Raw genomic sequence first — 9,184 nt, forward strand, 5'->3', positions numbered from 1 at the left:
ACCTTGAAGATGAGGAATGAAGTGGCCGGCCATCAGAAGTTGACGACCAATTGAGGGCAGTCACTGAAGCTGATCCTTTTACAACTACATGAGAAGTTGCCCAAGAACTCAGTGTTAACCATTCTATGGTTGGTTGGCATTTGAAGCAAATTGGAAAGTTGAAAGAGCTGGGTGCCTCATGAGCCGACCGCACATCAAAGAAATCATTATTTTGAAGTGGCGTCTTCTCTTATTCTACCCAACAAATCGTTTCTCCATTGGATTGTGACATGTCACAAAAAGTGACTTTTACATGACAGCTGGTAATGACCAGCTCAGCGGTTGGACCGAGAAGAAGCTCTGAAGCACTTTCCAAAGCCAAACTTGCACCAAAAAAGGTCATGGTCACTATTTGATGGTCTCCTGCTGGTCTGATCCACTACAGCTTTCTGAATCCCGATGAAACCATTACATCTGAGAAGTATGCTCAGCAAATCAATAAGATGCACTGAAAACCGCAATGCCTGCAGCTGGTACTGGTCAACAGAAAGGGCCCAATTCTCCATGACAATGCCTGACCACATATCGCACAACTAATGCTTCAAAAGTTAAACAAATTGGGCACAAGGTTGTGCCTCATCTGCCATATTCACTTGTGTCAAGGAACATTTAATTTTAAGGAATCCTATATGTTGTTTTCTGTTTCTCAAGGGCCCTCTGTTCCTTATCAGTTCCTGGGAAACAGGAATGAGCAGAGCTGCACGCAGTTCTCAGGACTGAGGTCAAGAGGCAGAACGCATACATGGATTCCTTTCAGTAATCTTTTACTTTTCTGTAAAACTACTTAGTCATGTTCCTATTTCCAATACATGGGTTGTCTTCTGGCCCTGCGAGGATTGTTATCCCCTAGTTACTGTTGTTATGGCCCCATGACTATTGTTATTCCCTTAGTTACTGTTGTTATGCTTCTGTTTTCAGTGTATTATTACTTTATTTTTTGCCTAAAGCTTCCTTGTATTACAATATATAAGCACACACTGCCATGAGTACAGCACCCTTGTTCCACTAGAGACTTGGGTCCCCCGCGCCCTTCTTTTCTTCGGCTTCTTTTCGTCAACTCCTGTCCCCAGGTTCTGGTCTGTCAAGAAGACCATATCAAGTGGCACCCAAACAGGGACCTGGAGTATGCCCTTGGCAACCAGACGGAGTGACTGTGGACCTACTGAGGTCGGTAAGTGCAGGGTTATGGGACAAACGGCAGGAAAGCCCCACCACTTTTCTACTTTGCTTCATCATTTATTTAAGGTTCAAGGACTTTTGGTTTCACTTCAGCGATTAGAGGCTTGTCTCCAAACGGTAATTGAACATAATCCCTGGTTCCTTGATGAAAGCAACTTTGATTTAAAGATTTGGAACCAAGTTAGAAAGAATGTTAAATGAACCACAAGACGGGGAAAAAATATTCCAATAGATTTCTGGCCCTTATGGGCCCTCACTAAAGCCATGATTTTGCCATTTCAAGAAAATTCTAGCCCCCCCACCCCCTGATATTCGACAACAGGCAGAACACTTGTTACATGAATATAAATCAGATGATAAAACTTTACAAAAGGCCCTATTAAAACAACATAAAATATTTCAAAATTATCCCACCAGCCCTGCTCCAGCTGCCCCAAGTGCTCCTCCTCCTCTTACAATGGACGCCAAACCGAAAGTCCTCTCAACTCAAAGACAAAACGACTCTAACGATGACTCTTCTGAGGCTCTTTTTGACACTAAAGCTAATAATACTTCCCATAATGACAATGATAAGCCTTTAACACATACTCATATTTATGAGAAAACACTATCTACTCATTCCCTTCATGACGAAGGCTTTCTAGATTACTAGACTGGGACATAAAAAACGAGTCCTTTCTAGCCTTCACCATGTCACACCTGCCTTTAGCCGAACAAAACCTCGCCAGATATAAACTTCAAATAGTTGAGCCACCCGACCCTAATAAAGATGGTCCAGATTTTGACCCCAACATATGGATATGGGTAAACGCCAACCTTGTGTACCCCCCTGGAAAACTAGAAGTCAATGAAACCTAAAGATAGCTACACAAAAATATTTCAAGGACCTAATGAAGCCTATGCTGGTTTTTTAGCTAGATTCAAAGTTGATATTTCCTATAATGTTATCAGAGAAGAGGCCAAAATGCAGCTAGAAAAACTGCTTGCTTATAAAAATGCAAACCAAAAATGTTAAAGAGCTACTGCTCCAATTCATGAGATTGAGACTATTATTGATTATTTAAAGGCTTATCACAATTTAGGATCAGAAACTCAAAAAATACAAATGTTAACTGAAACAATGGTTGCTACCTTTAAAAAGGGATATGAAAGATGTTTTACATATGGGGATAAAACTCATTGTAAAAGGGATTCTGCTAAAAAGCACACAGAAAAAATTAAAACTATTAAAAAATCTCCCAAAATTTGCCCTCATTGCCATAAGAGGACACACTGGGCCAGAGACTGTCAATCTAAATATGATATTATAGGAAAGCCTATTTTGGGAAACTCCAAGCTGGGGACTCCCCAGGTCCCCATCAACAAAAACCAGGGGCAAACTCCATCTTTTCCCTCAAACCCTCAACATCTGGCAATGCTACCATCGATATACCAGCCCTAAATGATTTTCTCCTTTTTCCTTAAGTACTCCCTTCTAAAACACCTATCGGACTTTTTTGGACCCCTACCCCCATAAACCTTCAGTCTTTTATTTGGCCAGTACTGTTCACCCTAGAGTAATTGATTCAAATTATAAGAGAGAAATTCCAATTATGATGTCATCTCAGATATTATGGCAATTCAAAAAGGGAAACAAAATTGCTCAATTAATTCCTTTATCTTACATTTCTATTAACTCCTCTAATGATGTACAGACAGACGGATTTGACAATTCAGATCAAAAACAATCCTTATGGACATCAATAATATCTGAATATACCCAACCAAGTATAAATATCAAAATTAATGGCAAAAAATTTTGTGGTCTCCTTGATACTAGATCTGATATTACTACTATTTCCAAACATTTATGGCCCAAATCTTGGCCTATACAGAAAATTTCTTGCCAAATTGCAGGAGTTTCTCAAACCAAAATACAAGAGGTTTATCAAAATGTCCAAATATATCCATATGAGGGACCAAAAGGCAGCCTACAACATTACAACCCTACATGATAGATGCACCTCTTAATTTAATAAAAGGAGCTTTACTTATGCAATGACAAACTCAAATATGTATTCCACATCTTTCCTAGGGGCCACTGTACTGCTCACTTAACAAACAATGCAATTATTAAAATAACTTGAAAAGGCGACAAGCCTGTTTGGACAGAACAATGGCCCCTTACAAAAGAAAAACTAGAGGCTACTAAAAAACTTATCAATACATATTTGAAATTAAAACATATTAAAGAATCTTGTTCTTGAAATTCTCCCATTTTTGTAAAAAAAAAAAAAATCTGACAACTGGCATCTTTTAACAAACCTTCGAAAAGTTAATACATCTATAAAACCTATGGGTACATTGCAACTAAAAATTCCATCACCTACCATTATTCATCAAAACTGACATATTATTATTATAGATTTATAAGACTGCTTTTTTACTATACCTTTACACCCTCTAGACCGAGAAAGATTGGCCTTCTCTCTTCCTTTTCCTAATCATATTGGGCCTCATAAATGATATAAATAGGCTGTATTGCCTCAAAAAATGATAAATTCTCTCACCATGTGTCAATATTATGTAGCCAAAGCCTTTGAACCTGTGAGAAAACAATTTCTTGACTTTCTTGTTATTCATTATATAGATCATATATTGTCTTCGGCTCCATCTGTTTTCAGGATGGGGAACACATGTATATCTGTGGTGGATTCATTTTGATATTTGGCAAAACTAATACAATTATTTAAAGTTTAAAAATAAAATAAAATTTTAAAAAAAATAAAAATAAAAATTCAACAAATGTTTGACATAGCTCAACAATGCTTAAAAGACTCTAGATTAATCATTGCCCCTGAAAAGATTCAAACCTCTAGACCTTACCATTACTTAAGATCTATTGTTAATAGACAACATATTACTCCCCAACTAACACAGATTCATGTTGATAAATTATCAACCTTGAATGATTTTCAAAAACTTTTAGACAATATAAACTGGATTAGACCCTCTTTAGGTATTGCTAAGAGAAGGCAATGGCAACCCACTCCAGTACTCTTGCATGGAAAATCCCACAGACAGAGGAACCTGGTAGGCTGCAGTCCATGGGGTCTCTAGGAGTCGGACACGACTGAGCGACTTCACTTTCACTTTTCACTTTCATGCATTGGAGAAGGCAATGACAACCCACTCCAGTGTTCTTGCCTGGAGAATCCCAGGGACGGAGGAGCCTGGTGGGCTGCCGTCTATGGGGTCGCACAGAGTCGGACACGACTGATGCGACTTAGAAGCAGCAGCAGGTATTGCAAATTATCAACTGACTAATCTATTTAATACTTTAAAAGGAGAGCCTGATTTAAATAGTCCTCATTCATTTTCACAAGAGACACACACACACACAAAAACTCTGTTTAATACAAAATGAATTATACAAAAACAATTTCTTACTCATATTAGACTTGATTGCCTTTAGAGTTGTTTATACTCCCCTCTCTCCATTCTCCCATAAGACTTCTTGCCCAACAAGAACACCCAATAAAATGGATATATACCCATTTTAAAGAGACAAAGTCACTTCTGCCCTATCTTGATTTGATCGCTCTAATAATTATCAATAAAAAAACTAAGACTTTAATTGGCTCTGATCCTCACCAAATTATATTGCCTATTAATAAAGCTCAATTTGAAAATGCATTACAAACTTCTACCGATTTCCAAATAGACTTCTCAGACTATTTTAGAGAAATTTCATTTCATTATCCCTCTAATAAACTTTAAAATTTCTTCAAAAATACTGAATTTATTATCTCTCACATTGTTACATCACAACCGATACCTCAAGCTGATGTTTTCTATATAGACGGGACTAAAAACACCAAAGCCTCATTTTGTTCTCTCAAGAATATAAAGTCTTTTATACTAAATTTCATTCTGTTCAACAAAATGAATTATATGCTCTTATTCAGGTTATTCACCTACATCCTTACCCTATCAATATAATTTCTGACTCCTCATAGTCAGTTTTTGTATTAAAAAATATAAAAACTTCTACCATAAATTCTAATCAATCTATTATTCAACAACTTTTTCTTGAATTACAATCTATTATTAGGGACCACACTTCCCCCATTTCACACACTGAAACTACAAATAAAAAAATTTAAAAAGGAGGAATACACAGGAACAATTCTCTTTTCTCTATCCAGAGCAGACTTTACTAGATTCCAAACGCAAGATATTCTTTAATCCTATAACTATGGTTAATACAGCTTTATTTGTTTTAAATTTTTAAAAACTTACCACAAGGAGTTATCTTGACATAAGCAGAAAAACATTTCTAAGAACTGAAAGACACTTCTCTTCCTCTGCCCATTTAGTATCAAGACGGGCTAACTAAACATTGGAAATCTAGGAAATTAATCTTACAGGGAAAGGGGTATGCTTGTATTTCTCCAGATAGATCCAATGAAATCAGTTGGCTTCCTCTTCGAAAGATCCACCTCAGGAGAGCATCGGATGTTCAAAACAGAGAAAAAACAGCCAAATTCCTGGGAAGAAAAAAATCCCAATACAAGCCATGGCAACTCTAAAAATCTCCAAAAAACACTGCCTTCACCGTCATTGACCTTTGATCTCCTTACCTAAGGATAAACGAAAACCCTTACTAATCAAGCTAAAAATCTGGTTTCTCAACAGGGAATGCCTTGGAATCCAGAAAATATTTTTCTTGCTATGCTTGTTTTGCTTGCTTCACCCCCCACCCACCCCACTCAAGCTGAATTAATTATCATACTTATTGGACCTATATACATAACCCCCTTTTTACTACAGGTATTTTAGACAATAAACTGATAGAACCCATCCTTCTTATAAAAATGTCTCAGAGCAACCGAGAGCTGGTGGTTGACTTTCTCTCTTACAAGCTTTCCCAGAAAGGATACAGCTGCAGTCAATTTAATGATGTGGAAGAGAACAGAACTGAGGCCTCCTCAGAAGGGACAAGATCAGATATGGAAACCAACCCCAAATGCCATCAATGACAACCCACCTTGGCACCTGGCAGATAGCCCTGCAGTGAATGGAGCCACTGGCCACAGCAGAAGCTTGGACGCCCAGAAAGTGATCCCCATGACAACAGTAAAGCAAACCCTGAGGGAGACAGACAACCAGTTTGAACTGAGGTACCAACAGACATTCAGCGACCTGACGTCCCAGCTCCACATCACCACAGGGACAGCATATCAGAGCTTTGAACAGGTAATGTATGAACTCTTCTGGGCGGGGTAAACTGGGGTCACATGGCCTTTTTTTCCTTCGGTGGGACACTCTGCATAGAAAGCATAGACAATTAGATGCAAATATTGGTGAGTCAAATCCCAACTTGGATGGCCACTTACCTAAATGACCACCTAGAGCCTTGGATCCAGGAGAATGGCGGCTGGGACTCTTTTGTGAAACTCTATGAAAACAATACAGCAACCAAGAGCTAAAAGGGCCAGGACCGTTCCAACCACTGGTCCCTGACGGGCATGACTTTGGCTGGTATAGCTCTGCTGGGCTCGCTTTTCACTCACAGTAACTATTCCCCTCATTATAATCACTCATATTTTATACAAGCTTGTGTTCCTCTTCCTTTTGTTATAGCTATAGAGAACTTACAGTTTAATAAGACTCTACGTTTTGTGACTTGTATAGATTACAAAATGTGTACTTGTCTTAATTCCTCTGTTTCTTTGAAAAATGAATCCCTGGAAAGAGGGTCCCACGGCAGGACTTGCCTCTTGGCTACTCACTAAATCACTCCGGCAATCTAAATGATTCATTGGATGGTTAATTCTTGGCATTTTGGGATTAATAGCCATTTGCACTACTGCCGCTGTCGCAGGCATTGTTTTACAAACCTAAATTCAAACACAAAACTTTATTCAAAATTGGACCAAAGATGCTCATATTATATGGGCCACTCAGGCTCAGATGAGGAAATTCAAGATAAAATACAGGAACTAAAAACAGCCATCCAATGAGTCAGAGATTATTTAATAGATTTACAAAAACAAGTAATACTAAAATGTGATTGGCATTCTACACAATTTTGTATCACTCCTGTTCGGTTCAACTATAGTGCTTACAATTGAGAACAAATTAAATTTCACTTACAAGACATACATGATAATGCTTCCCTAATTGTACAATTATTGCAAAAGAAAATCTTTGAAAGCTTCTCTAAAAGTCTGCCCTCTTCCAATAATTTGGAAACTTTAGCTGAATAGCTTAGCTGATCAATTATCTAGGCTAGACCCTCAAAGATGGTTCCAAAGTATTGCTCATAGTATTGGGTCTGATGCTGTAACATTGGTAATTGTCCTGGTAATTATATTTGTTATATATCGATGCCTTTCAACATAAATTGTTCACACTAAATAAACTCAATTGGTCAGGGCCTTTTTCACAAAAATAATAAAAAAGGGAGATTTTTCAGGGAACGTTTAATTTTAAGGAATCCTATATGCTGTTTTCTGTTTCTCAAAGGCCCTCTGATCCTTATCAGTTCCTGGAAAACAGGAATGAGCAGAGCTGCACGCAGTTCTCAGGACTGAGGTCATGAGGCAGAACGCATACATGGATTCCTTTCAGTAATCTTTTACTTTTCTGTAAAACTACTTCTCTTCTGGCCCTGTGACGACTGTTATTCCCCTAGTTACTCTTGTTTGGTCCTATGACTACTGTTATTCCCTTGGTTACTATTGTTATGCATCTGGTTTTGGTGTTTTTTACTTAATTTATTTTTTGCCTAAAGCTTCCTTGTATTACAATATATAAGCACACACTGCCATGAATAGAACACCCTTGTTCCACTAGAGACTTGGGTCCCCCGCGTCCTTCTTTTCTTTGCCTTCGTCAACTCCTGTCCCCAGGTTCTGGTCTGTCAAGAAGACCAGAACACTTGATCTCTCACCAACTGACTACCACTTATTCAAGCATCTCAATAACTTTTTGCAGGGAAATGTTCCTACAACCAGCAAGAGGCAGAAAATGCTTCCCGAGAGTTTGTCAAATCCTGAACCATGGATTTTTATGCTACAGGAATAAGCAAACATATTTCTCATCGGCAAAAATGTGTTGATTGTAATGGTTCCCATTTTGAGTAATAAAGATGTGTTTGAAGCTAGTTACAATGATTTAACATTTATCGTGGTCCGAAACTGCAATTACGTTTGCACCAACCTAGTAGCTATTCCTTAAAATGATTCACTTATCAATTGATATTAACCAATTTAGCCCTAAAAGAGCCAAAAGAAACAAGTACTAACTGTGGAAAGGATTTTGATCTCCTTTTAAAAAAAGTGTACATGACCATGATAGTTTATTAGTTCCTTGACAATTACTACATGACACATTTTATATGGCATGAGGAAAAAAATGCTAAAATGATCTCCTCTCTAGAAGTCAACTCAGAAGCTGAATGCAAGTAGAATTTTTGAATTTTATAGTAGGTAATGGAATTTCCTCTATAATGAAAACAAAATCATGTAATTTTCTCCAAAGTCTTTGGCACTTTGCAGCAGGCTGTTGCCAGTCTAGCAAAACTGGTATGAAAAAATGCTTTTTTGTGTAAATATTTAAACACAAATCCTATGATTACATCCAACAAAGAAGAGTAAAGTCTCAAATGTATAAAATATTTCACTCTGACAAATACACCCTGAAACCACCCTGTGGAGAAGTGCAGTGGGAAGGCTACCATCCTTCTGTATTTGCTCAAGGCCTAGATAAGTGGAATTCCAGTTGAGCTATTTCAAATCCTGAAAGATGATGCTGTGAAAGTGCTGCACTACATATGCCAGCAAATTTTGAAAACTCAGCAGTGGCCACAGGACTGGAAAAGGTCAGTTTTCATTCCAATCCCAAAGAAAGGCAATGCCAAAGAATGCTCAAATTACTGCACAATTGCACTCATCTCACACGCTGGTAAAGTAATGCTCAA

The 9,184-nt window shown here is 37.9% G+C and overlaps 1 pseudogene; it reads left to right on the plus strand.

Moving 5' to 3' along the window:
- The first annotated feature begins 459 nt into the window (after positions 1 to 459).
- Positions 460 to 8,188, plus strand: LOC138990990 (bcl-2-like protein 1; annotated as a pseudogene).
- Positions 8,189 to 9,184: the final 996 nt, after the last annotated feature.

This window comes from Bos mutus, chromosome 15 (genome assembly GCF_027580195.1).
Source record: "Bos mutus isolate GX-2022 chromosome 15, NWIPB_WYAK_1.1, whole genome shotgun sequence".
Taxonomy (NCBI): Eukaryota; Metazoa; Chordata; class Mammalia; order Artiodactyla; family Bovidae; genus Bos; species Bos mutus.